Source organism: Oryctolagus cuniculus, chromosome 13 (assembly GCF_964237555.1).
Source record: "Oryctolagus cuniculus chromosome 13, mOryCun1.1, whole genome shotgun sequence".
Lineage (NCBI taxonomy): Eukaryota > Metazoa > Chordata > Mammalia > Lagomorpha > Leporidae > Oryctolagus > Oryctolagus cuniculus.
The window spans coordinates 97280176-97307976 of record NC_091444.1 but is presented as its reverse complement, the minus strand read 5'-3'; the positions used below and the strand labels follow the sequence as shown (position 1 = coordinate 97307976).

Here is a 27801-nt window from a genome sequence, read left to right as displayed (position 1 = left end):
ATGATAAAACGAAAAGGAACTTTCACAGGTCAAGAAAAAAGTTCTACTGGCTTTACAATTAAAGGAAGTAATACAACCTGCAGGCCACTCCTCATCAACTGGCCATACAGCCAGCTCTTCATTAGCAGGTCAGTGACCCAAAGGCACTGTCATCAAAGACACTGATTAAATGTTAACCCCTGGGGGCTGGCACTGTGGCATAGTGGGTTAAGCCGCCACCTGCAGTTCCCATATGGGTGCTGATTCGAAACCCAGCTGCTCCACTTCAGATCCAGTTCTCTGCTATGGCCTGGGAAAGCAGTAGAGGACGGTCCAACTCCTTGGGCCCCTGCACCCACATGGGAGACCTGGAGGAAGCTCCTGGCTCCTGGCTTTGGATCGGCATGGCTGCAGCCATTGTGGCCATCTGGAGAGTGAACCAGCGGATGGAAGATATCTCTCTCTCTCTCTGTAACTCTGACTTTCAAATAAAAAAAATATATATATATAAAAAGTTAACCCCAAAAGGGCAAAATTTTAAGAGACCAAAGGAACCCTCCAGGTGCCCTAACCCAGCCTTCTAACTGGGCAGATGAGTCCTGTGGAACCACTGAGCCCTGAGCTCCTTTGCAAATTAAGGGCAAACCCAAATTACAGCCCAGATAGCCTTGTCTTTTCTCATATCACATGGCATTCATGCATACAACAGATTATGAAACTCAGGAGATTTACAATACACTTAGATATTAGCATGAAACACAAACTAAAAATTACAGGTTAATAGTGAGAAACTTTGAGAAATTAACCTAAACACAGTTTACTCAGTACTCAAAGCTCATTTCCAAAAGGAGACCAAAGGAATTCAGCCTCAACTATTTAGATTTTCACTGGGGTGGGGTGATCTAGTTCCTTTATCCCTTTGATACATTTAACAATTAAATGGTTATATCATTTCAGAGAAATGGCTAAAATCATTCTTATTGAGTTCTTCCTACAAAATATTATACTCTTAATTAGCTCTATCTGCTTATAATACAAGGAGTATTCAGCTTCAACAGCTACAATACAGTTTTTGTTAAATGGCACTTATGTGAACAGACAAGAAGATGTCAAGAAACATTTGGCTTATGTTTTCAGAACCCACAGAAAATATGTTTTAACAGGATAGGGAAAAGATACCATAGTGTGGATCAGCTGAATATTCTGTCTTTGTCTTTTCCCAGGAAACAAAAGCCGACTAAGAGCCAAGCACCCACCAACCAAAGGTAGAAAAAGGATGAGTATTCATCAGGTAAGAAGTTATTTTTAGACCAGCATTGTGGTGTAGTGGGTAAAGCCGCTGCCTGCAATGCCAGCATTCCATATGGGCACCGGTTCATGTCCTGGCTGCTCCACTTCCCATCCAGTTCCCTGCTAACATGCCTGGTAAAAGCAGCTGAATATGGCCCCAAGTGCTTGGGTCCCTGCAACCACATGGGGTACCAGGAAGAAGCTGCTGGCTCCTGGCTTTGGCCTGGCCCAGCCCTGGCCACTGCGGCCACTGGTGCAGTGAACCAGCAGATGGTGATTCCCCCACCACCACCACCACTCCCAGCCCTTGTCTCTCTGTAACTCTGCCTTTCAAGTAAATAAATAGATCTCAAAAAAAAAATTTTTTTTTCTTCAACCACTGTCCCCTTACCACCAGTATGTAACAAAATCTGCCGGCCAATTTCAACACATCTAGGTTTTGATTCCACCCAAATCAGGTTGAAGAACTTAACAGTTTAGAAATGCTTTGCCTATCTGTAAAACACAAACGTGGGCCTCTAATAGAAATAAGCACCTTTTGCCATTAGGTGCTCTCTAAGCTTTTCCAGAATTTTCCTTAGGAGCTAGAGCTGTAAAGTTATGTCAATTACATTCTTAAATTTTTCAGTAATATTTTAAAATGCAGTGACTGGGCAAGATTAGTACAGAGAGGAATGCATGCGCCTACACACACACACACACACACACACACACACACAAATCATATTCTTCTCCTGAAGAGATGAACCATGTTCTTAGGACTCCAGATGTAAATATGGCTGTCATCTGGTTTTTGAGAAGAGAGGAAGAGGCTGTATTTTTAAAGCATGATTAAAACATTTTTTTTTCCAAGCAAGCATGCAATGTTAGAGACCAGTGCTGCTGACTTGCATTACTGCGTCTCTGTTCACGGCAGGAAACGGATGGAAGCTCGTCCCGTCACCCACACAGACTATGCAGAGAACAAATGCTCAGGAGAAGCATTTTCAGAAGAGACATCCTACCAGAGGGCGGCCACATGCCTTTGTGCTGGCCGGGTGTCCAGCCCAAGGGGCAAGCGTGGCTGTGATTTAGCCTGAGTTTCACTCCAGGCCACGTTTCCTTATGCAGGGGGGTTCCAAAGTAGACACCTGTTTGTTACCAAGTGCATGCCGATGGATTCACAGTGGCCCTGTAGTGCAAGGCCCAGAACTAGAAGCACTAAGTGGAGTAATACAAAGCATCTTCAAAATATTTGTGGAAAATGGGTATCAAAAAACTTGTGCAGGGTGCCAGGTTCTAGTCCCAGTTGCTCCTCTTCCTGTCCAGCTCTCTGCTGTGGCCCGGGAAGGCAGTGGAGGATGGCCCAAGTGCTTGGGTCCCTGCACTCGCATGGGAGACCAGGAGGAGGCACCTGGCTCCTGGCTTCAGATCGGCGCAGTGCCGGCCGTAGCGGCCATTTGGGGGGTGAACCAACGGAAAGAAGACCTTTCTCTCTGTCTCTCTCTCTCTCACTGTCTAGAACTCTATCTGTCAAATAAATTAAAAAAAAAAAAATTTTGTGCATACATTTAAGTTCCCTGCACCAAAAATGAACTTATGTTTTAGTTCTGCTTTTCCATGAGCTTTTAGCACTTCCCTCACAAAACTAAAAACATTTGATTGTGACCATCAGAACTGCTACAGGTGGACTCGGGCTTGCCTAGGAAGAGAGACAATCCAGATGAAGTACTCACTAAGAAAAACCACAACCCCAGTACTCTTCCATGTGAATCTCAGAGGCGGTGAGCCCAGCTGAACGCCAGCCAACACCGCTCCTGATTCTGTCCCTTAGGGGCCGCGGGCACTTGCCTAAGGCACTTCCTCTTGGATCACAATGTCTTCCTTTGAAACACAGCAGTGATCTAGCATCTGGTATGGCAAAGCCGTAGGATGGCACTGGACAATGTGTGTGGAGGAGAGCAGGTGCCTGGCACACACAAGGTCTCAGCCGCGGTCAGCGACAGCCTGCAGCTCACCTTGGCTGTGCTGTGCGCTCATAGCCACCACTTCAGACCCTAGCAGCCACGGCTTACCTGGCACAGGCTTCCTGACTCAGATCTTCAGTCATCTCAACATATTTGGGGGGGAGGGGGGCGCTGAATGAATAAAGCATTAGATTATGAGGTCAGAGGTGGAGACAATGGTGGCAGTGAAACCAAGAATGAGGAAGAACAAGCCTCAACAAATCTGTAATTTGTTGCCCAAAGATGGATAACAGGCTGCTATGGGCAACAGGACAAAACTGGGACTATATATTGCAAATGGCGCCCACCTGTTACCTTATGTCAGAGTTAACTCAAGCACTAAAGATCTCAACCAATGATACGGACTTTATGGCGCTGGTTGTGTAACATGTTTAACTCCAGTATGTTTTGTTCCTTAGTAAATCAAATAGGAATATTTGTATACAGCCAGTATTCAAAGTGGACTACAGATTTAAACAGTTACAGAATGATCAGAGAGCACTCCAATTTTATAACATGTGCAAGAATATTAAACATGTGGAGGTTTTAGCAAACTGATGCTGAAATAGTTTTTAAGGGGCATCACCCCTCCCGATCGAAGAAACAGTGTTGCTAATGAGAGAATGGCCCAAAACCTAGGAAAGAGAAAACAGAGGTGGCGCAAAACAGAGGAGACAGCACTCTCTGATGGTCACGACTGTGCCATTGTCAAGAAGTTAACAGCTCTGCATATCCTAGAGGTATTTTCATATACGATATCTCATTTTATTTTTTTTAGGCTTATCTATTCACTTGAAAGGCAGAGTGACAGAGACAGAGAGAGGAGACACACACACATACACACATTACTTGGGACGCCATCCACTGTTTCCCAGCCACATGAGCAGGGAATTAAATTGGAAGCAGAGTATCCAGGCCTCGAACCAGCTGCCACTCCAACATGGGATGCTGGTGTCGGCCTAACTTGCTCCGCCACAGCACTGGCCCCATATGGTGTCGCGTGCTGCTCTTCCAACTATTCAGTGGGATCCGAGGAACAAAGAGTATTACTGAAAAGCAAACACTAACGGGCAGAAAGTTAAGACGATTTCATAACTAAGTCACCACAGCATGAAAACTCCTGGTCAAAGCCCTTTCCACAACAAAGCTGGATAATTAAAATGAAATCATGTTTGCCAAAAACACTAACCCTAGCCCAGGTGTGACCCTGTATGATGCACTGGTCTTTGGGAACCAGCCTTGCCAAAATGTATGGCATGTTATACAGTGATGCAAGAAATCATACATGGCTGGAAGATGCTTCAATCTTCCTGCTGTCCCCCAAAACGAATTCACCACTTTATTTTATGTTATTGACTTCCTTGTTTGGTTCAACAAAAAAGGAAACCAAAAGGTTGGCTTTCTTTCAACATTACCCACTTTTTTTTTTTATTTTTAAGAAATTGGTCTTTGTTTTGCATCAGTCTTATTTCCACTTAGAAGCTTCTGAAAGAGCAGCTGAAGGTCACTTAGTGATTGCCCCAGCAGTGGGAGCCGCAGCCCAGTCCTTAGTAGCGGGCTGATCCTCAAGCCTCCAGCAGGGCCTGTTAAATAGGAACAAACGGCACCTGAATAGCCCTTAACCCAGGGGCTTGAGCTGTCCCTTCACCCTGAAATCACTCCGCGAGGGGCTGTGTTGACCCTGGGAGCAATAACCATCGGAACACATGGCTCCCAGAAGGCTGCCTGGATCTGGTTTAGTGAAGGTTTCAGGAATGAAATAATCCATGCTTGAAAAAAAAAATCACCATTCCCATTTTAGATGTCAAAATGAATATGAGAAAAATAGCAATACTCCGAATGTGTGGTTTCCTTTCTGCAATCTCACACAGAAATTACCGTGTTTAGAGCCACAGCAGTTTATGGTTCCAGACAGATGAAGTGGGTTGGCTGACTCCACCTCAATTCCACCTGAAGCTGGGAAACTAAAAACGCATTCCCAGACTCCTGTGGCAGGAGGGTGCACACTGCAGTCCAACAGTCTGGAATGCAGACTCACCCGTGGAAGAGAATTCTCCCCTGCCTGCTCCAGCTGTCTCCACGGAAAGCAAGGTATGAAGTAAAAGGTAAATCCGCCAGCGCCGAGGCTCACTAGGCTAATCCTCCGCCTTGCGGCGCCGGCACACCAGGTTCTAGTCCAGGTCGGGGCACCGAATTCTGTCCCAGTTGCCCCTCTTCCAGGCCAGCTCTCTGCTGTGGCCAGGCAGTGCAGTGGAGGATGGCCCAAGTCCTTCGGCCCTGCACCCCATGGGAGACCAGGAGAAGCACCTGGCTCCTGCCTTCAGATCAGCGCGGTGCGCCGGCCGCAGCGCGCCGGCCGCAGTGGCCATTGGAGGGTGAACCAATGGCAAAGGAAGACCTTTCTCTCTGTCTCTCTCTCTCTGTCCACTCTGCCTGTCCAAAAAAATAAAAAATAAAAAATAGATAAATAAAAAAAAAAATCACACACACAAGGCAAATCCAAACTTGGTAAGAAGAAAATTTATTCAGAAGGATGATTGCAAGGTGCGGGGAGGACTGGGGACTGAGACTCTGACCAGAAACTCTGCAAGCGTCTCAAGGTTAAGAGGTTTTTTTCTTTTATACAGAGGAGTCAGCAATGAGAGAAGGAGCCAGAAGTGGGATGAAAGGGTGGCTGATGGAACCAATCAGAGCTGTTATGAGCCTGAGGACACCTGCTCTCGGGAGAAGCTGAACCGAAGTCTAGTTAACAGATATTTTGTTCTGCTTGGTCAACGGGAGCGAGCAGTTCCTCTCATCACGTAGGAGGCAAGAATGGGCATTTGGAGGGTCTGTGTCCGGTTCTGTCTTACGTCACTGGCTCATTCAGGAGTCTTAACCAAGCCACATGGGGAAGAAAGCTCTTCGCAGCCAGCCAAGGGAGCGGATTTTTTTAACCAGCACAGTTTTGCACAACCACAGGGCTTGGGGGAAAGCTCGACATCATCAAAACGTCAAGGTTTTGCTGACGTGGAGTGCACTTCTACAGTGTGCTAAGGTTGTTAGTTCTTAAATCCTTGTGGCAAGTTTCTCCTGCTAACATTTCCGGAAGGGTTTCTGCTTCTTGCACCTAACTCTAATTCATACAAAGTGCTTGGATCTTCCTTTAAAAAAATTTTTTTTTTATTTTCATTTATTTGAAAGGCAGAGTTGCGGGGAGCGGGGGGGGGGGGTAGAGAGAGAGACAGAGAGAGAAGGTGACACAGATTGAGAGAGAGCACGCACACTTCTATCCACTGGTTCACTCTCCAAATGGCTGCAATGGCTGGAGCTGGGCCGATCTGAAGCCAGGAGCGTCTTCCGGGTCTCCCACATGGGCGACAGGCCCCAAGCACTTGGGCCACCTTCCACTGCCTTCCCAGGCACATCGGCAGGAGCTGGCTGGGAAGTGGAGCAGTCGGGATGCGAACCCGTGCCCATATGGGATGATGCTGGTGCTGTAGATGGCACCGGCTTAACCCACTATGTCACAGTGCGAGCCCCTTTTATAATCCTTTCATAGTGAATGCAGACAAGACAGACATGGTTCTGCAGCAGTAATAAAATCATAAAAGCCCTAATACTGCAGCACAGTAACTGCTGCGGTCCGAATGCTTGTCCTCCAAAATTTTGGTTGAAACATAACTCTCCACCTGACCGTATTAAGGGGGAGAGCCTTCAGGAGGCTCCACCTTGGAGACTGCTTTATAAGCATCCTGATAGAGGGGCATTTAGGCACTTTTGCTCTTCTGCCATCTAAGGAAGCAGCAGCAGGAAGTCATCCCTGAGCAACAGTCCCTCACCAGACACTACATCTGCTGGTGCCTCGATCCTGGACACCCCAGTCTCCAGAACCAAGCAATAAATTTCTGCTCCTTATCAGCCATCCACTCTGCGGTATTTTGTCACAGCAGCCTGAATGGACAGAGACAGCAAGATTACATCATTAATCACTATTTCTCAATGGGCCAGAACACCTCAATGATATAAAATAAAGTAGTGAGAATTCCCCAGAGGATGGAAAGGCGGTCTTACAAAGACCAAAGCACAGATCCTTATTTGCAGGAACAGGGCCTGGTCGCGGCACAGACCTACAGTTAAGGAGTAGCTGGTGCAGCGGGTAACTGGAGCTGGACAGCATCGTGACACGCGTGGGTCCGAGATTCACCCTCCATCTCTAAAACAACCGTGACAACACCCATCAAATGGGCTGTTAAGACAGTTAATAGTGTTTGCTGCTTAACCATTTTTAGCTCAGTGACAATTAGACAAGAACTTGCCCTACATCCTGTAAAACAAAACACAATAAAACCAGCCCCAAGAATACCATACTGCCACCGATTTTCTTGGGAAAATGCTGGATTTTCATATTTTAAGTTCTGACATGTCAGTGTATGACCTCTATGTGAACTCTATTACAAAGTATATAAAACAGGAAAGAACAAGCAAATTATTCAATTTTACCAATTTTACTGTTTCACATAGTAAAGTGGGCAGATTCTGTATCCTAATACCTACCCAAATATTGAATAATGTTCATCTACAACTTCTACCTCTGATGCGCTTTATTTTGTGGTCCTACCAAAGAATGCTTAAGACTAACCCTGCCCCCAAGCTGTGAACTAGTACATGAGGTACAGTGTTACTCATCAAGACCACACTGGGACTGGAACCAATTTTTCCAATGACCTAAATAATGGACCCACAGAAGATACACATATGTCCAATTTTCTTTTGTACCATAGTTTAAATATCTATTGTTTCCTAGAAATGGTCTCATAATTTAAGGCACACCAAACACTGACAGATTATAGTCATCTTTAAAAGACTGAGAGGTAAATAACAGAAACACCAGATTAATTTTTTATTGCTGCTGTGATACACTGTCACAAAGGTAATGGCTTCAAACACAGAATCCCTTCCCTTTACATTACTGGAGGTGAGATGCCTGACCTGGCCGAAGCCAGGGAGTCGGCAGGCTGCTTCCTTTCTGGAGACACCCAGAGAGAATGTGTTTCCTGGTCTTCTTGCAGCTGCTAGAGGCCACCACGTGCCTTGGTTCCAGGCCCCGCAGCACCTCCTATCTGCTTCTGTCCTCATACCTCCTTCTGTCTCTGATCCTCCTCCTCCTACATGCAGACCCTTGTAATTACATCATCCCCACCCGAATAATCCAATCCAAAGGATCCTCTTCCCATCTCAAGATGCTTAGTGTAGACACATCTACAAACTTTCTTTTCCCTTATAAGGTAACTTGTTCACAGGTTCTAGGGATTAGGACAATCAGGACATGGACATCTCTGGGGGCCATTATTCTGCCAACTACAAATACCAATAAACAAAAGTTATTTAACAGGATATCTGTAAATAATTCTGTCTTTAAATTTAGGGCCCAAATATCACATCACTTTACAACTCTTTTAATCACAATAAAATCAAAGTGATGTCAAACAATATGACTTAAAAATTAGCCCTCAAAAAAAATATTGAGTACCTAATACATTTCAGAGCTGAGATCAGTGCTATAGAAAACACACAGATGTGCACACACGCTACACACTCTGACATTTTAAGTCAAATCCTAGGAGCTGTCAAATTTAAGTACTTCAACTAAATCTTATTAAAAAAAATCCTCGACTATATAAATTTATATCCTTACATTTTTATTTATTTTTCATTAGAGATACAGAGGGAGAGCTTCCACCCACTGTCACTCCCTTAACAGCCCTAACAGCCTGGTCTGAACCCAGATATAAAGCTGGGTCTACCAAATGTGTGGCAGGAACCCAGCTCTTTGAACCATTACCACTGCCTCCTGGGGTGCACATTAGCAGGAAACTAGAATCAGAAGCAGAGCCAGGACCCGAACCCGGGCCCTCCCAATATGGGATATACACACCCCAACTAGCATCTAAACTGCTGCAGCAAATGCCTGCCTGCTTTTTCTTTAAATATCAGAATGATTCACAAGTCCCATGTGAACTAAGAGGTGTATTAAAGAAAAACAAGAAATATTTAATTTAGAGGGTTTGTCTACGATGTAGATATGCATGATTTTCTCTTGACCAGCTGGTATGGGTTGGGACCATCCAGCCCATGGGCCATCTAGGATCTGCAAAATCATTTGGTCTGTCCCTGCCAAGGCAGCCACAGGCAGGATTAAAATCAATAAATCTATAGCAGGCTAATTTTAAGTTGATAATTTCACACGGCCCATGAATGATGTTACAAATATCCACAAGGCCCTTGGCAGAAAAAAGACTTATGATCCCTGCTAAATAATCAAACCAAAATTTGGAGGAAAGGGAAAACAAACTTTCACTTAACGACCAAGCCATTCTTACTAATGACTGGCTTAGTACTTTTCAGACACCAGACTCTCAAAAATTATGAGTTTAAGGATGCTGGAAAGGGCCAATTTCTAGGGGGAAAAAAATCTACCACAGGCAGGTAAATCCAAAGCCATCAACAATGAAAGTGTTTCAAGACAATATGAAAGAGTTAAACACTGAAGGATACTGCTGCACTCCTAATATTTATAGAATACAGTCTGAATTCCCTATTTCTGTAGTACCAAGTATCATAGCTACAATGTAGCTACAATGTTGACGTTAATGAAGCTGTAGTTTCTGCCAAGGCTGCAGAGAGCTGTTAATTCCAATAGCATCAGTCACCTGGGCTCAGAAAGGAGCGCTTTCAAGACCCAGTGATGTTCTCTTAACACGGGGAATCTGGGCAGCTCAACTCGACATCTACGTATTGTCTTCAACTGTGGGGTACTGGAAAAATATTAGAAGATTGTGAAAATCCAGACCTGTTAATTTCACAACAGATTTTAGGTTTCACTACAGATTCCGGGATTTCCTCATCCTGCTTTCTTTTTTTTTTAAAGATTTATTTCTTGATTTGAAAGTCAGAGTCACACAGAGAGAAAAGGAGAAGCAGAGAGAGAGAGGTCTTCCATCCACTGGTTCACTCCCCAATTGGCCTCAACAGCCAGAGCTGTGCCAATCCAAAGCCAGGAGCCAGGAGCTTCTTCTGGGGTCCCACGTGAGAGCAGGGGCCCAAGGACTCGGGCCATCTTCTACTGCTTCCCCAGGCCATAGCAGAGAGCTGGATCAGAAGTGGAGCAGCTGGGACTCGAACCAACACCCACATGGGACACTGGCACTGCAAGCGTGGCTTTACCCGCTATGCCACACTGTCAGCCACCCTCATCCTCCTTTCAATCTGTCACTCAGGATTCCACTACTAGATCTAATAAGACTAAATTCTTAAAAAAAAAAAAAAAAAAAGACTAAATTCTTTACCAAAGGGCAGGGGGGAGTTCTACACAGATAAGATCAAATAAGCTTTTATACAAGATTGTCCTTGAGATAAATTCTTCCCTGAAAATAGACTTCATACAATTTCATTAGCCCATTTCAAATTTGAGTTATGAAGGTGTAAAAAAAAATCAGATTTCTCATTTACCATGCAGAACACTTCTAAAGCATGCAGGTGTTTTATTTCATTTTCACACCTCTGATTTGGAAATAGGTCCCCTTTCAAACCTGCTTTACTGACCAATGTTTGCATTTCATCTTATCCAGCCTAGGATATAACAATGATTGTGCAAAAAAATGCTCTCTTACAAATTTCTATCATAGTACTACTTACTGCACACAAGAAAACCACTTAGAAGGTGATGTATGGCCATTGAAAGGGAATGTGTACTGTATCAAACACAACAAAAAGAAATCACTTGTAGGAGACTCTAGAGAACTGGAACAAAAACACAGAATGGCTGCTTAATAGTCCTTTTAAGCCCTATTGACTCCAGCAGCTTCTGCAAGGATGCACCTACCCACCACTCCTGCTGGGCCCATCTCAAAAGGTCCCATTTGTGAAACTTCCAGTTTCTACAACAGATTCATGGCCCAAAGTCACACTGCAATCCTGTCCAACCAACATCATCTTTCAGGAGACTGCCACAGAGGCAGACATCAGGAAGTACCAACAGGGGCTGGCGCTGTGGCATAGTGGGTAAAAGCCGCCACCTGCAGTGCTGGCATCCCATAGGGCACCCAGCTGCGCCACTTCTGATCCAGCTCTCTGCTGTGGCCTGGGAAAGCAGAAGATGGCCCAAGTCCTTGTTCCCCTGCAGCCACATGGGAGACCTGGAAGAAGCTCCTGGCTCCAGATCAGCACAGCTCTAGCTATTGGGGCCATTTAGGGAGTGAACCAGTGGATGGAAGACCTCCCTCAACCTTTCAAATAAATAAATCTTTAAAAATAAAAAAGGAAGGAAGGAGGAAGGAGAGGAGAGGAGGGGAGGGGAGGAGAGAAGAGAACCAACAGATAAACTAACCAACCCGGTTGGTTTCTGGTTTCTAACTTGTGTCTTCAGAAGGAATCCTGGGGAAACACAGCGGAGCATGACATGGCAGAGCAGCCCTATCGCAGCCCTGGGTGTTGAGGGTGCTAACAGCAGCAGCAGCCAGCACTCCTCAGCTAACAAGCTCAGTCTGCTCCCACAGGAAGCCATTCAGACTCTCAGCGTGCGCCATCCACGGTGACTCAGGAGGGGCAGCAGGAGACCAGCTGTGGCCACTGTAGTTCAAGGCAAGCAGCACTCTTCTCCTGCCATAATTGCCTTCGTGGAATTGGAATTCTCATTACTTAGCAAGATGATCTCACTCCTTTTAACTTCCCCACCGAAAATTTAAAAAACAAACAAAAAAAACCAGCATTTAAAGAACAATGCTTCCGTACTCTGAGCAAAAGTACGGTCATCCCAAGATCACACACACACGTGCATATTTGAGGGATCCCTGATTGACACATTGTATTTTGCTTTGACTTTGGCAAAGAGCTTTATCACAGTGACTCAGGCTAAGGAATCGGAAACTGTGGTTTCTCATTATTTGTCAGGCAACCAAGATACACACCTCCCTCCCACACAGCTCAACCCCCATTCTCATGCAGATGCCAGAACTAAACTACCACCCAATATACAAGTTACAACCCAAGGTAACTATTTATGACAGATTAGTGTGTGTGGCCTTCTCCCTCCAGGTACAGCGCTGAGGGATGCAGCAGGTGCACTCAATGTTCCATTTGTCACCAGTTCTGTTCTTCCGTTCAACGAGGAAGAAAAGCTCTTAAGTCTATTAAGATTCTGAAAGCTCTAAAAATTCTTTTTTTAAAATTTATTTGACAGGTAGAGGTATAGACAGTGAGAGAGACAGACAAAGAGATAGGTCTTCCTTCCGTTGGTTCACCCCCCCAAATAGCCACTACAGCCGGCGCTACGCCGATCCAAAGCCAGGAGGCAGGTGCTTCCTCCTGGTCTCCCACACGGGTGCAGGGCCCAAGGACTTGGGCCATCCTCCACTGCCCTCCAGGGCCAGAGCAGAGAGCTGGACTGGAAGAGGAGCCACCGGGACTAGAACCGGGGCCCATATGGGATGCTGGCGCCGCAGGCGGAGGATTAGCCAAGTGAGCCTTGGCACCGGCCCGAAAAAAAGCTCTAAAAATTCTTTTCTTCAAGGGCAGGTGCTGGGGATTAGCACTGTGCCATAGCAGGTAAAGCAGCCACCTGCAGCACTGGCATGCACTTCTGAGTTCCAGCTGCTTCACTTCTGATCCAGCTCCCTGCTAATGACCTAGAAAAGCAATGGAGGATGGCCCAAGTCCTTGGGCCCCTGCACCGCTGTGGGAGACCTGGAAGAAGCTGCTGGCTTTGGGGAGTGAATCAGTAGATGGAAGATCTCCCTCTCTCTCTCTGTCTCTCCCTCTGAGTCTCTGTAACTCTTTCACATAAATAAATAAATCATTTTTAAAAGTTTCTTCATTTCTCCTTTGTTCCAGGTGGCTGTGCTTCGAAGACTTTATAGATATAGGGCCTTTTAAAAGATAATGTAGGGGCCGGCACTGTGGAGTACCAGGTAAAGCAGCCGCCTGCTGTGCCGGTGCCCCATATGGTTCAAGTCCTGGCTGCTCCACTTCCAATCCCTCATGGGAGACCAGGAGGAAGCACCCGGCTCCTGGCTTCAGATCGGCGCAGCGCCGGCCATGGCAGCCGTTTGGGGAGTGAACCAATGGAAGGAAGACATTTCTCTCTGCCTCTCTCTCTCACTGTCTACAACTCTACCTGTCAAATAAAAAAATTATTAAAAAAAAAAAAAAGATAATGCAGGGGCTGGTGCTGTGGCACAGTGGGTTAAAGCTCTGACATCCAATATGGGCGCCAGTTCTAGTCCCAGCTGCTCCTCTTATGATCCAGCTTTCTGCTCTGGCCTGGGAAAGCAGTAGAGGATGGCCCAAGTCCTTGGGCCCCTGCACCCATGTGGTAGACCTGGAAGAATCTCCTGGCTCCTTCCTTTGGATCGGCTCAGCTCCAGCCACTCCGGCCATCTGGGAGTGAACCAGTGGATGGAAGACCTCTCTCTCTCTTGCTGTGTCTCTACCTCTCTCTGTAACTCTTTCAAATAAATAAAAATAAATATTTCTTTAAAAAAAAGATAATGCAAACATATGTACAACCCTTAAGCACAGGAGTAATTCATTGCTAACCCACTTGACCATTCTGTCCTAAGAAAGCAGCTGATCTGATGTGCTAAAACCACAGAGAGGTTCATGGGAGAACACATGTAAAAGTCAGTGACACTTGCTCATCTATGCCAGGAACTATCCCTGACAATCCCTGATGGGTTTGCAAATCATACCTGAAGGTTATTTTTCACAATCATACGCCTCTATAATATCACATAAGACTGTCTCTACTTTTAGGGATAACGATATGGCCACTGTCATCAACAGAGACTTTGGCTACCTCTTCTCAGGCAAGAACAATTTATCACCCTCAAAAGGGATAAAGAAAAAATAAAAAAGATGTTATGCAAGATTAGATTCTTAACAGTCTATGCATCCAAAGCCAAAACAGGTTACCAAGTTGCTCACGCCACTGTCACTATGAAACATGAATCAATAATACAATTAATAGGCTGGGGCCGGCGCCGCGGCTCACTAGACTAATCCTCTACCTGCGGCGCCAGCACCCCGGGTTCTAGTCCTGGTTGGGGTGCCAGATTCTGTCCCAGTTGCTCCTCTTCCAGTCCAGCTCTCTGCTGTGGCTTGGGAAGGCAGTGGAGGATGGCCCAAGTCCTTGGGCCCTGCATCTGCATGAGAGACCAGGAGGAAGCACCTGGCTCCTGGCTTCGGATTGACGCAGCACGCCGGCTGTAGTGGCCACTGGGTGGGGTGTGTGTGTGTGTGTGTGTGAACCAATGGAAAGGAAGACCTTTCTGTCTCTCTCTCTTTCACTGTATAACTCTGCCTGTCAAAATAATAATAATAATAATAATGCAATTAATAATGCTGGATCTGGTGTTGTGGCATAGTAAGTAAAGCTGCCAGCTCCAAGACCAGGATCCCATATGGACATAGGTCTGAGTCTCACTGCTCCACTTCTGACCCAGCTCCCTGCTAATGCACCTAGGAAAGCAACAGAAGATGCCCCAAGTACTTGGTTCCCTGCACCTACGTGGATGAAGCTCTTGGCTCCTGGATTCAGTCTGGACTAGCTTTGGCTGTTGAAATTGGACAGTGAACTACTGGATGGAAGATTCTCTCTCTCTCTCTGCCTTTCAAATAAATCTTAAAAAAAGAAAAAAAGAAAGAAAAGAACAATGTTACTACATCCCCCTGGTTTGGGTGTTACTAAGCAGGCAGCCGAGGCTCCCAGCTAATAACACTGTTAAAACTCAAATCTTCTAGTGTAGTCTCATGGCATTTTCACTAGAAAATGCATGAATGTCCAACAGTGTATCTGATATCATCTTGACTATTTCTCCCTTCCATGACCACCACATACAGAGATCATCTAAAAAATATGTTAGTAATTGTATACAATTGTGGCCATTCAGAATAGACTTTCTGCAGATAAACCTCTCCTTCAAACCACTATAAATGCTTCTTTTTTATGTTATTTTTCCTTTTTTAAATCTACTTTGTTCAGTTTGGTTTTTTAAAGATTTATTTATTTATTTGAGAGGCACAGTTACAGACAGAGGGAGGGAGACACACAGAGAAAGGTATTCCATCCGCTGGTTCACTCCCCAACGGTTGGAGCTGGGCCGATTTGAAGCCAGGAGCCAGGATGTTCCTTGGGGTCTCACACATGGGTGCAGGGGCCCAAGCACTTGAGCCATCTTCCACTGCTTTCCCAGGCCATAGTAGAGAGCTGGAACGGAAGTGGAGCAGAGCAGGACTTGAACTAGCACCCACAGACAGAGGCTTAGCTTATATGCCACAATGCCTGGTCCCTGTGTATGCTTCTTACAGGATGAAAGATTTTATGTAACATCACAAATAAGCTCATCATATGAAAGATCTTATACAGAAGTAAATAGTTTCGTATGGTTCTCATTATAGTGATGCAATTAATGTACTAATTAACTCAAAGCGCAGCACAGTATCTATTAAAAGAATGGTTAACTTGCTCCTCTAAAAATCTTAACACTATATTCAAAAGAGAAAAATAGCCTGTGGATTTTAAGCACCGTTCTTTTGTCACCATTCTTTGCCAACAGTCATAAACACAACTAGAATTGCATCAGAGAGCACACGGCAAGAACCCATGTAGCCTTCATGACTCGCTGTACTAAATGTAACAAAAAATACTGAGACAAACATCTGTATGAACTATGTAACAATTTCCACCTAAATCTAAGTCACTATCCAAGCACTGCTACCTAGGCTCTCCTTCCAGGAACTTTCCCGAAGTAGATTCTGGGAGCAACAAGGTAACTTTTTGGTAGAAGCCAGAAGAAACTGGCTGAAGGTTGTTCTTCAGGTATCCAGGAACTTCTCCTTTGCAAAACTATCATTGAGATGAAAGGATCAGATTTGCCTTTATATTCACTTACAATTTAGCAAGCAATATTGAAGCAGATTTTACATATTAACAACATATTCCATCAAGGCCAACGGTTTTAAAACTGGAGGTCAAGAGCAGTCTCCTTAATATATTGCATACCGACAGCATCTTTGCAAAACCACTTCTTAAGGTTTAATAATGGACTCCATTCAGGAACAACATAAGTTGTCCTTTTATCTTTGAAACAAGGAAATTAATTTCTGTCCCAAAGAACTACTCTTTCAAACAGTGAGATCTACAGTTCAGAGCTTTTAACAGGACAATCTGTTGTTCTTTTACTTTCTAGAAAATAAAACCTATCACCTCTCAGATATCAAAAACATGAACTGATGATGACATTGATAACCAGGTTAGAAACATGATCAAAGGGAGGAACGCTCGGACTGCACGCTAGGTTCTCACGTGAGACAGTTTTCCCCTTTCACCGAGACCTCACCTGGTCCAGCTGGCTGGTGTAAGAACTTAAGACAGAGATCAAACTGCCTATTCTGCTCCTTCTGGATCTGTACTGTGTAGAAAGGAAGCTTGGAGGTTATTTGGCCTGAGCCAGTACAAGAGTGGCTAACACTCTTCAGTAGAAAACCAGCAATGCAATTGGCTGAGATGCACATGTAGGTGAGAAGAAAGGGCCTCAGGACTCAGCAAACATCAAATCCCAGAGTTTCTGTTTTGTTTTGTTTTTTAGGAGCTATCCATAGTGCCTAAGGCTGTTCCCAGGGTATCTACCTTTCCCACCTCCGGCAAACTGTATCTGTCCATCATATTTATCACCAACGATCATTCTCAAGAAGTGTGTCAGAAATACGTTCATTGCCAAGAGCCTTATCTCATCAGCAATTTTTAAAATTTTCTCTTGGCAAAGCTTTCTTGGACTTATCAGTAGAAAAAGTGAGCACTCCCTTTCACTTACGCTCCACAAACACATTATGCTTTCTACTTTACACACACGCACCCAGGAAAAAACAATTAAAAAGCAAGCACCAAAGGGCCAGGGATTCTTGTTTCTTCTTTATGTGGGAATCACCAGCTCTTAGCATACAGCACAGCCCATTGGCACACACACAGCAAATACTAGCTAGACTATTATTCATATTCTGTCCAGAGGTTGCTGAAACACAAACATCTGCATGACATCACACATCCTAGACCTAACAGGCCGAGTGGCCCTCGTAACTATAATTTGTACTGGGACATTAAGCCAGTGTCCAAATCCCTGCCCGAATGAGCCTTTTGAGGACTTTTAGACATGGATTTTTTTTTTCAATAAGCAACCTATTACATCAGCCTCAACCAAGAGTAACCCATTTTGTCTAATTAACTTTTCATAAAACATCAAATATCGTAAGATGAAAAGAGGTAATTTTTAATTCAATACATTAACTGTATCTTTAAAGAGGATATGAAAATGGGAAGAAACTCTTCAAGAATGGCCTGGCAGAGACTCAGTTATTAGATAACTGAAAAACTTCAAGGGCAGGCATTTGGCTTAGTGGTTAAGTAACATGTTAGCTTAGCCAGCATCCCATACTGGAGTGCCTGGGTTTGACTTTCAGCTTCCACACAAGGCAGTGACGCCCTGAGTGGCAGTGGTAATGGCTGAAGTAAGTGAGCCCCTGCCACCCATGTGGGAGACCTGGACAGAGTTCCCAGCTCTGGGGTTTGTCACCTCCCCGCACCCTGCAGGTATTTGGGGAGTAAACCAACAGATGAGCATGCACTTTCTCTCTCTCTTTCTGCCTTTCTGCGTTTCTCTTTCTCAAATTACTTAAAAAAAAAAAAAAACAAAAAAAAAAACAAACCTTGAAATAAGACATTAAAGCAATTTTTTTTTGAATTTTGATTTCAAAAGGGCAGAGATGCACGAAATATGAATTCTTCCATCTGCATCTTATATTCCTCTATGCTTTGAAAAGGCCCAAGACAACAACAGGAGCTCTAAGGAGCTCTGGTAATTGCTCACATAAGGGTAGGATCTTTCAAAGATTTATTAATCCTGTCAGTTCTGCAGAGAAAAAAATTCTACACCTCCTCAATAAAGATCATAATTTTATACATTGATCATTGCTTCAGACATAGTCTGCTCCACAGAATTCCGCATCCTTTTTTTCTTTTTTCTTTTTTTTTTTTTTTATTTTTTGACAGACAGAGTGGACAGTGAGAGAGACAGAGAGAAAGGTCTTCCTTTTGCCGTTGGTTCACCCTCCAATAGCCGCCACGGCCGGTGTGCTGCAACCGGCGCACTGTGCTGATCCGATGGCAGGAGCCAGGTGCTTCTCCTGGTCTCCCATGGGGTGCGGGGCCCAAGCACTTGGGCCATCCTCCACTGCACTCCCTGGCCACAGCAGAGAGCTGGCCTGGAAGAGGGGCAACCGGGACAGAATCTGGTGCCCGACCGGGACTAGAACCTGGTGTGCCGGCGCCACAAGGCGGAGGATTAGCCTAGTGAGCCGCGGCGCCAGCCTCACATCCTCTTTTTCAAAGTCAACAAACATTGGTTCACATTAGACTAGCAGCACAGTTCCTGGGAAAGTACAGTCTCACTTGTTGGTTCAGTATTAAAACAAATTATTTTAAAACAATCATCTCATCCTTTCCCAGCGGATGTACGGTTTGAGTTGACTGCAGGTGCGATGCATTTGGGCCACATACTTTCCTTGGTCTTCCTCAAAATAAAACTTTCTACACCTATGAAAAAGGCTGCCACAGAAAATAGGCTCATAGATCTGTGCCTTTGGATGGTTATAAGAAGAGTTGCAGGGTGATCGCCTCATCTATGAGTAACGTTAGCTCTGGTTTTACAGAGGACATTGCTGTGAACAAAATTTTCAACCAGGAAATTTTAAGAATTCATAAGAGATTTCTAATTTTTGTTCCCTAAGAATTTAAAAAAAATGGATGGCGGCCGGCACCGTGGCTCAGTTGGTTAATCCTCCGCCTGTGGCGCCGGCATCCCATGTGGGCGCTGGGTTCTAGTCCAGGTTGCTCCTCTTCCAGTCCAGCTCTCTGCTGTGGCCCAGGAGGGCAGTGGAGGAAGGTCCAGGTGCTTGGGCCCTGCACCCCATGGGAGACCAGGAGAAGCACCTGACTCCTGGCTTCGGATCAGCATAGCTCCGGCTGTAGCGGCCATTTGGGGGGTGAACCAATGGAAGGAAGACCTTTCTCTCTGTCTCTCTCTCTCACTGTGTAACTCTATCTGTCAAATAAATAAAATAAATAAATAAATAAAAATTTTTAAAAAGTTAAAAAATGGGTGTGCACCTCAAGCCAACGAAAGAATGGTGTGGAAAGAACCACTTAAAGGAGAGCGTCAGTCTGCTGGGAGCTTGGTTTTTGTTTAAAGTTTTATTTATTTATTTATTTGAGGGGTAGAGTTACAGATAGAGACAAAGAGAGACAGAAAAAAAGGTCTTCCATCCACTGGTTCACTCCCCAAATGGCTGCAAAGGCCAGAGCTGGGCCTGTCTGAAGCAAAAAGCCAGGAGCTTCTTCCTGATCTCCCACGTGGATGCAGGTGCCCAAGCACTTGGGCCATCTTCCACTGCTTTCCTAGGCCATCAGCAGAAAGCTGGATTGGAAGAGGAGCAGCCATGTGGGATGCTGGCACCTCCAGCAGAGGCTTGACCTACTACATCACAGCACCTGCCCGGGAAGCTTGTTAAACACACACATTCTCGGACCCACGTCCTAGAGCTCCAGAATCAGAACTTCTGTGAATGAGGCCCAGGAAGCTGCGTTATAACACAGGTGATCCTCAAACTCATACAAGTGTGTGACTGACAAGCGTCACGCCTATGTATTTCCTAAAGCCAATTCAAAGAAAGGTCTTTAAACTTGTCACTTCAGAGTTCTGCTCAATTTGAGCCAGGAACGGACATTCAGTGTGAGAGCACCCCGTTCCTAGATGGGCGTATCTCAATGTGGGACCCTGCTGAAAAGCTGGGGAGAAAGTGGAGTGTATTTAGCAAGTGAAATGATGAAACAATTCCCCTACAGGAGGCTGCCAGCTCCCCAGACAGCCCACCTGCTCCAAACCCGGAGCCCAAGGGAGAGGGGAGGAAGGACATGCTGTCATTTGTACGTTGTACCATCATGTCAAATAGGCCAGTTCAGACAAAAGAGCCTGTGCTGGGAGCAAGGAACCTCCTCGTTAGTCTCTTCCTCCAGCAGTGCCCAGACCCACCAGGGCAGAGATTTTCACTTTCTCCTGCCAGATACAGGGTGAGAGAATGAACTTCTCTCCCCTTCCATGCACTTCTGGAAGCACCAGTGTGGTTCTATCCTGCGGAAATCGTTTGCCAATCACTCAAGAAGAATGTACAGACAACCAAAGGGTGTGGCTGCCCTCAGCCTGAGCTTCCACACCTATAAAATGTCAGTTCAAACACACAACAATATGGTGTTATTTTCTATAAATAATAAGCACACTCTGGCATCTCAGTCGAGCTGTGAATGCCTGGAATGTGCCTGCCAGACCCAGGAGGAACTGTGGCAGCTGAGGGAACATGAGCCAGCTAAGGAATCCGATTTGGAGGAAAGTCAAGGCACCTAAAATTGTTCCACTGGTTTTATATTCTTGGCAAGACTTGACCAGGCCAACAACTGCATCAGTTCCCACCCTGGATATCTTTTATTCCTTACCTCTCTTAATAATTATCACTGTTTCTAATTCATGATAATTGGGATGGAAACTTAACAGCAGGTAATTAGACCAATTGCACAATTTGCTGCTGAATTGCAATGGCAGAGATTCCTAGTAAGAATGGACTTTAGACAGGGGAACTGTTGCCTGGGTATGGTTTTCAACAGGTTCCTCCCCATGGCACACCCACTCCTCAGGGCTCCAGCCCACCTTCCTGAGATGGGAGGAGGCACAGAGCCCCTACCACTGATCCTTTGAAGACTGTCGCCCATTATGACTGGAGAAGCACAGCACCTGTGCTCCAGACCCTCTCCCTCCCAACCCAAAATGTTACCAAAGCCAACTCTCTGCCTTCCTCCAGTCCAAGACACTCAGGGACTTTCCCCCATACGTAGGTGGCCCAGCAACCCGGGTCATCCAAACCCAGTGACTGCATTCCAGGTCATCACTCTGAGTCATCTAGAGCACTCTGACAGTCACTAGGGACAAGAAAAGCTAATGCAGCAGCCATCCACAGACACTCTCATTCAAAAATGGATATACATCTGAATTCCGGTTAGCAACAACACTTTCTTTCGGCCATACAGATAATATGGACAGCTTTTAGTTCCCCCACTTGGCTACGAGTCAAAGCTGAGCCACACTTTCTATTCCAATTGGATGATCCATACAAGAAACTCCGTTGTGCCTTCTGTGCAAAAGCATGGGTAATGAGGCCAGCGCCGTGGCTCAATAGGCTAATCCTCCGCCTGTGGCGCTGGCACACTGGGTTCTAGGACCGGTCAGGGCGCCGGATTCTGTCCTGGTCACCCCTCTTCCTGTCCAGCTCTCAGCTATAGCCCTGCACCCGCATGGGAGACCAGGAGAAGCACCTGGCTCCTGGCTTCAGATCAGCACGGTGCACCGGCCGCAGCAGCCATTGGGGGGTGAACCAATGGAAAAAACGAAGACCTTTCTCTCTGTCTCTCTCTCTCTCTCTCTCACTGTCCACTCTGCCTGTCAAAAAAAAAAAAAAAAAAAAAAAAGGCATGGGTGATGAGCTCAGGTCTTCCCTGGAGACTCACTGATATGAAGCCTGGCCAATGGAGCACACACAGAGCTCCTGCTGCCCCTGCCCCTGGCCCTGGCCACATCACTTTGCTCTCAACACACAATGTCCAAGGCCTACCAGTGCTGGCTCTGTCCCAGGAGGAATCCACTGTGACCTGCATGACTGAGGTGCAAGCAGAGCCACGAGGCACAGGCCAGTGCACCAAGCCCTTTCCCAGCCAACAAAGCCCCTGAGGGGCCCCCACATGGATCTTCTGCCAAAGCACTCTACCCCTGGGCAGAGCTGTCCAACCAGCTTCTTGCAATGATGAAAATGTCCCAATCCACTCTGCCTAATGCAGAAACCGACAGCCACCTCTGGCTGGGCGCCTGAAACATGGCTATTGTGACTGCATGATTTAGTTTTTAATTTATAAACTTTTCAAATCTATTTAGAATAAAAACTTACATAAATTAGAGTAGCCCATGGCTGTTGGCTCCTATACTGGACATCACAGCTCTATGGAGGAAGTGTGGGAAGTAGATACCCCAAACCTCTCTAAGGTCTTCCAACTAATTCAACATAACAAGTATCATTCTGGCAGCAGTGCAATTGAGAACTCAGTCCCTGGAGCCAGAGTGGCTGTGACTCCCAACCCTAGAGCGCAGGCACCGTCTGTGTCCCCTCTCAGCTTCTTCAGCTGAACAGTGAGTGACAGTGTCCACCTGAACAGGTCGCAGGATGGGCAATGATATAACCAAAGCACCTGCTACACTGTGCCTGATCCATACACAATCAGTTGCTCATCCTTTGCAAAAGAGGAATGACAGAGACAATTTCTTTGACACATCTTCTGCTCCTCAATGAAATATGAATGGAAATTTTATTGTGAAATCATAAACACTGAGTCGCTCTTAGGTGGGCTCCTTCGTGCTGCTGCTTCTGCCAAAATCCAGGTGACAAAACCAGCAATCTCTACACTCCATACGCTTTCCCTTTCAGGAGTAATCACTTGCATAGCTGTTGAAGGAATCAAATGGTTTGTCTTCATTCCAATCTCGAAGTACCACCATGGTCACTTCTGCAAGGCCTGATATCTGCAAGACAGAGAGCATCTGTAGCAGCCGTGTTGTCTACACTGGAGAAATGGGCCACTGAGCGGTTCTGACTCCTCAGATACATTAAATTCAAACTTTCATCACTGAGGGATCAAAGTCATCTACAGCCATCTATCTACAAATATAAGAGAGCTAAAGATGCTGACTTACCCAGCTTCGATTCTCTAAGACATGCATAATCACACGATGTGTATAAAATGTTTGATTTATGGGCTGGCGCTATGATATGTTAGGTTAAGCCTCCGCCTGTGGTGCTGGCATTCTATATGGGCACTGGTTCCAGTCTCGGCTGCTCTACTTCCAACCCAGCTCCCTGCTAACGGCCTGAAGTCAGTGGAGGATGGCCCGAGTCCTTGGGCCTCTGCACCCACATGGGAGACTCAGAAGAATCTCCTGGCTCCTGGCTTCAGATCAGCCCAGCTCCAGCCATTGCAGCCACTTGGGAAGTGAACCAGAAGATGGAAGACCTCTCTCTCTATTTCTCCTCTGTCTGTAACTCTGCCTCTTAAATAAATAAATAAATAAATCTTTTTTTAAAAGTGTTGATTTACTTGGGATGCTACAGGACATACAGCTTTTAAGAAGTGTTTCCTTAGCTCATTTCTCACTAGACCTTTTTTATTGGTTAATTTATTATGTGAAAGGCAGAAAGAGAGCGAGAGAGAATCTTCCATGCTAGTCACTTACCAAATTCCTATAACAGTCAGGGCTGGGCCAGAACAAAGCCAGGAGCCTGGAACTCAATGTGGAAGGAACTGAACTACTGGAGACAAGAGCTGCTGCCACCCAGTGTGAGCATTAGCAGGAAGCTGGATAGGGAGTGGAGCCTCAAACTTGGGATGCAGGCATCCCAAGCAGCAACTTAACCACTGCGTCAAGTGTCTGCCCCCTCACTAGAACTTCTGACTCATCCAATCCGATGTCACCAGCAGATTTTCCCCAGGGACGATGACACACCGGCGCTGAGGCAGCACACACACCCGTCTAAGGGTAGCCATTTGAAACCAGGGCCTTGGCTTTGTTGTTTAAAATCTGCATCATTCTAATGTATCCGATTATACCCACTACCCTTCAAGCAAGGGAACCAGTGACTCACGGCAAATCACCCAAAAGAGCTCTACGGAGACGAAATACGACCTACGGCCCAAACGTCATCAGCTATTTTATTTCTAAGCGACTTATTTTTTGGCTTGCAAGTAGGTTGCACTGACTCAGCCTCATCATGTTGTAGACTGAGCTGTTCGGGACACAGGTAAGAAACTTAGCGTTGCAGTGTTACTGTGCAGTTGGCATCCTTTTCTTCTCACTTCACCCCGGCTACTGCTTGGAAAGGCAGAAAGCAGTCCTTGTACTTGCATGGAAGCACTCAGGCTTGTGTCTGTCTCCCCGCCCCTCCGGCGTACCACCTCAATTACACGCTTGAGACTAACTGAAGAGATTCCATTCTCTTTACTCTGGGCTCCGAAACAAGTACAGAATTTCTAACAATTTTATCAATTAAATTATCGAGCAGTAGTTTGTAATTTGGACTACAACAGGATGAAAAATCTAAAGCTAATTTGGGCTGCAATAATAGCTCCTATTTACATTACAGACTAACACAGACGAAAACTCCAACTAATCCATATATATTGTTCGTGGGATTGATTTCACAAACAAACCAATTATTCAAGCAGTGACAATATCTTCAGTCAAATGCAAATTAATTTGCTTCCCTCATAAAAGATTTTCTTTTCCACTATGAACTTTTCTGCCTAGAACCTTCACCTATATTTCTCCTGAGTATATCCGTGTCTCTCCTCACTCCCATGCAGTGAGACACACCAAGGGTTCTGCTGGCAACCTCACTGAGCAGGATAAAGCCGTACAACGTACTGGAACTTGGGACCAGGAAGCAAATCCCTGGCAAAGAAACAAGCTGGCCATGCTCAAGGGTCCTCACACAGCACGCAGGTCATCGCAAGGAGGGTACTGTGGGGGCTGGAGGTGCGGCACAGCAGGTATAGCCGCTGCCTGCAATGCTGGCATCCCATATGTCCATCAGTTTGAGTCCTGGTTGCTCCATTTCTGACCCAGCTCCCTGCTATATGGCCTGAGAAAAGCAGTGGAAGACGGCCTGAAGGCTTGGGCTCCTTGCCAAAAAAAAAAAAAAAAAACCAACAACAATGCTTTAAAATGTTCACAAGGGGCCAGGGTTGTGGCATAGGTAAAACCGCCATCTGCAGCGTCGATATCTTGGATGGGCACCAGTTCCTGTCCTGACTCCCTGCTAATGCTCCTGGGAAAGCAGTAGAAGATGGCCCAAGTACTTAGGCCCCTGCAACCACGTGGGAGACCTGGATGAAACTCTTGGCTCCTGGCTTCAGCCTGGTCCAGCTTTAACCACTATGGCCATTTTGAGAGTGAATCAGTAGATGGAAGATCTCTCTCTCTCTCTCTTTCTCTCTCTCTCCCCCTCCGTCCCTCCCTGTAGCTCTTTCAAATAAATAAATCTTTAAAAGAGAGAGAGAGAACTTTGTCTACCACACTAAGTATTCAGCAGTCATGAATTCCCACCCAGGAAGTAGTGGTTCACCATGAGGTCAAGTCAACATCTCTACAGCACCTTCAAAATATTCAGACTGAGGGGCCAGCGTTGTGTTGTAGTGGGTTATGCTGCCACTTGCAGCACAGGCATCCCATATGGGTGCTGGTTTGAGTCCTGGCTGCTCCACTTCCAATGCAGCTCCCTGCTAACACACCTGGGAAAGCAGCGGAGAATGGCCCAGGTATTTGGGCCCCTGAACCCATGTGGGAAACCCCAGAAGAAGCTCTTGGCTCCTGGTCTCAGACCAGTGCAGCTCTGGCCATTGTTGACATTTGGAGAGTGAACCAGCTGATGGAAGATCTCTGTCCATCTCTCTGTAACTGCCTTTCAAATAAATAAATCTCAAACAAAAAAATTTTCATACTTAAGCAGTATAAGACGTCTCAAATGTTTGTGGGCCCAGCACCTACGTGGAAGGCCCAGAGGCAGCTCCTGCGTCCTGGATTTGGCCCAGCCCAGCTCCAGCTTTTGGGGCCGTTTGAGGAATGAACCACAGATGGAAGATATCTCTTTCTCTCCCCCTCCATTTCTCTCTCTCTGTAACTCTGCCTTACAAATAAACAAATAAATCTTTTTTTAAAAAAAGCTCCCCTTCGTTTTCTCAAAGGTCAAATGGGAATAATAATAGAACCAACCTCATGTGGCTGCCGGGGAACTGAGATGTGCAGCCCATGCTACGGTGTTGAGTACACACTGAGAACTCATAGACAAATCTGTGTCACTTCAACACACACACACACACACAAACACACACCATCAGAATAAAATCCAAGGGGCCAGCATTATGGCACAGAGGTTTAAGTCACTGCTGCAATGCCAGCATTCCATATGGTTGCCAGTTCATGTTCCAGCTGCTCCATTTCTGATCCAGCTCCTTGATAATGCACCTGGGAAAGCAGCAGAGGAAGGCCCTAGTGCTTGGGTCCCTGAACCCATGTGGGAGACTTGGATGAAGCTCTTGGTCTCAGCATGGTCTAGCCCTGGCCATTGTGGCCATTTGGGGAGTAAGCTAGCAGGTGGAAAATCTCTCTCTCCCTCTCCCTCCCTCCCTCCCTCTGTCCCCCTTCCCCTCTCTACTCTCTCTCTGCTTCTCCCTCTCTTGCTGTAACCCTGCCTTTCAAATAAATAAATAAATAAACCTTTAAGTACTAAATAAATAAATAAATAAATAAAATCCTAGCTGTGGGACATAGATGACACCCACTCCACCCCTCCCCAAGCTCTCCTCCACCGCACCCACAGTGCTCCAACAAGATGGTGTGCTGCCAGTCTGCTACCACTGAGAACTTTGCTGAGTTGGCTTTGTTGTTGAAGCCAGCCACTCTCTCACTGGGGCACCCATTGCTACTCACAATTCTCTTATTGAAAGCAGCCCAGGTATCATCCTTTTAGGAAAAGTGTTCCCTTGCTACCTGCTCCCCGGCGTCCCCACCCACCCCGGGAACTTGTCTGTTCGTTCTCAGTGCACTAATACCATTTTTAAAGACGTTCATTTTGCTTTCAGGCGCTGCACACATATCACTTAGTAGATTAGGGGGCCAACGCTGTGGTATAGTACGTAAAGCTGCCATCTGCAGCACCAGCATCCCATACGGGTGCCAGCTCAAGTCCCAGATGCTCCACTTCTGATCCAGCTCCCTGCTAATGTGCCTGGGAAAGCAGTGAAGGATGGCCCCCAAGTCTTTGGGTCCCTGCACCCATGTGGGAGACCCAGAGGAAGCCCCTGGCTTCAGACTGGCTCAGCTCTGGTCATTGCAGCCATTTGAAGAGTGAACCAGAGATGGAAGATCTCTCTCTCTCTCTCTCTCTCAATCTATGACTTATAAATAAATAAATAAAATAAATCTTTTAAAAAAACAGAAACCTACTGAATCCTGTCTCTCAAACTCCAACAGTACAAAGAACTGTGCACCTTACTCACACGTCTAGACTCTGGACTCAGCGTGTCCCATTCTATGATTCTTCCATCTCAGGTGATCTGTTTCATAAAGCTATTGGCATTTATTTTGTGCATAAAATGCTAAAAATTCACAAGTGAAACAAACACCTAACAGCTCCCTTCAACTATAAGTCACCAATGCACCAGATGAAGAAAGGTTTCATGCATTTTAATTAAAAACATTTTCTTACAAATATTCTAGGTATTCAAAATGTTCACTAATGTGAGTTACGAGGATCTTTTTGAGAAATGCGTTTCTTCTTGGCATTAGGCGACTAAAGCAAAAGTCCTGGC

General features: G+C 45.8%; 1 protein-coding gene and 1 long non-coding RNA gene across 5 annotated transcripts in view; both read right to left on the bottom strand.

Moving 5' to 3' along the window:
• The window catches only part of DIP2C (disco interacting protein 2 homolog C), a 486706-nt gene that overhangs the window by 382234 nt on the left and 76671 nt on the right, over window positions 1–27801 (bottom strand). The gene's annotated exons all lie outside the window — the stretch shown is intronic.
• On the bottom strand, window positions 22700–23817 carry LOC138845035 (uncharacterized). Its single transcript, XR_011381700.1, has 2 exons — window positions 23669–23817; window positions 22700–22960 (listed from the first exon to the last, which is right to left on the bottom strand). It is a non-coding gene; the product is annotated as an uncharacterized lncRNA (long non-coding RNA).